This window comes from Bison bison, unplaced genomic scaffold (assembly GCF_000754665.1).
Source record: "Bison bison bison isolate TAMUID 2011002044 unplaced genomic scaffold, Bison_UMD1.0 scf7180017864368, whole genome shotgun sequence".
NCBI classification, from domain to species: Eukaryota; Metazoa; Chordata; class Mammalia; order Artiodactyla; family Bovidae; genus Bison; species Bison bison.
In genome coordinates, this window is record NW_011494940.1 from 5,899,103 (window position 1) to 5,901,218 (window position 2,116).

The window sequence follows — 2,116 nt, forward strand, 5'->3', positions numbered from 1 at the left end:
CTCAAGCAAGGTTCTATCCAGGGCATTGAGATAAGGTGGTCTAAATATAACATTTTACAGCACGTATACGTCAATTCCTATTTATTTATTTTTAATAAAGGTGGTCTAAAGATGAATGTGACTGTAAAATTCTTTATTAAGCCTCAGAAAGCTGGAAGGGGATGCTTCATGGCATTATTTAGGGAGGCCAGTGCCCTCCAAAGAGTTTAGGGGTGTCACTCAGCGATCATTTCAGTCACACAATAAGACTTCTACCAAGTTTCAGGATGTTATCCCTCAGCTATCTCAGCAGAAAACCAAGACAGAGTAGGCCTTATTATGAAGACATGTGTGATCGTGGCTTTGGAGTGGGGTGCTTTGCCATGAAAACCAGTAAGACTATCAGGAGACACACCAAGTTTTAAAAAAAAAAATATTTAAGTTCACTTAAAGGACCAGCAATAGTACAAAATAAGAGACCTCTGGACCTCTACCTTCAACAAGCAGAAAGTAGGCTAGGGAGACTGTTTCACTGTAACCATATACTACCCACCTTGCCTGCAATGGAATCATGTCAGAGGGCAGAATTAAAAATTCAGAGACTGAAGCCGAGGAAGTTTCCAGGCCTTAAATCCTAATCAAAGGACTGTCAACAAGAACCCATGGGATTTCAGAACTGTTACTACTGACTCCCATCTCCCCTCCCCTTTCTGGAACAGGAGTGTCTATGAAGGTTATCTGTGCCTCACCACCACTGTATGTTGGCTGTGAAAGTGAGCAGATTAACTCATCTCTTTTGTTCACAGGTCATCAGGTCTAGAGACACTACACTTGTATAATTTGAACTGATGTGTTGGAGAAGACTTGATCGTCTTGTGGACTGCAAGGAGATCAAACCAGTCAATCATAAAGTAAAGCAGTCCTGAATATTCATTGGAAGGACTGATGCTGAAGCTGCAGCTCCAATACTTTGACTACCTTATGTGAAGAACTGACCCATTGGAAAAGACCCTGATGCAGGAAAGATTGAAGTCAGGAGAAGGGGATGGCAGAAGATGAGATGGTTGGATGGTATCACCAACTTGAGATTGAGCTTGAGATTGAGCATGCTCCTGGAGTTGATGGTGGACAGGGAACCCTGGCATGCTCAGTTGTGCGCAAAGAGTAGGACACAATTGAGTGAAGGAACACTTGAGATGCTGCCCAAGTGGACCCTGATCCATATCTGGACCTGACTTAGATGACAAGGTCCTGAACTTCAAGTTAATGCTATAATGGATAAATTATTTGAAAGCATTTGCAGGAAAATGCATTCTGGACATAAAAGTATGTAAATAATTTGTGACCATATGTGTACTACAAGGTTTTAAAATATGTCTATAAGTCCTTTCCTTCAAGGGTGGACCCTATACTCCACTTTACAGGTGGGCTGGACTTAGTGGCTCACTTCTAATGTTAGAATATTGTAGAAATGAAAATGAAGTGTCTGAGACTAGGTCATAAAAGGCACTGCAGCCTCCTTGCTCATCCTCTTGGATAACTCACTCTAGTAGTCAGCTTAGTCATATCTTGAGACCACTCCGGTAGCCCAGTAGAGAGGCCTATGTTAAAGAACCGAGGCTTTCTCCCAAAAGCCAGGAAGGAAACTGGTTTCAACAGCTATGTGAGTAAGCTATCTTGGAAAGAAATCCACCAGATCATGTCAATGGTTCAGATGACGACAATTTCATGAAACCCTGAGCCAGAACACTCAACTGAATTACTCCTGGATACCCAACTTTCAGCAGCAGTATGAGATAATATTGTTTTAAGCTTTTAGTTTGGGGTAATTTGTTATGCAGCAGTAGTTCATTAATTCATTGCCAACTTTGGGCCATGTCTTTATCCTGGGGTGCCTGTCCATTTAGTCCAATCTAAGCTAGAATCTTCTACTTCAGTTTAGAAAACTTACCTCACCCTTGATCTGACCACCCTCAGTATCAGGTCAAATTCCTTATCACTCACCTCAATATCTTATCAGCCTTTCCTAGCCTCAGCAATGATCCTCTCAGTTGAGCCAGAATCCACCCTCAACCTTATGGTCGCCTTAATAAGTTTCCATCCACTGACACCCACTCTGTTGTTGTTGTTCATTGAG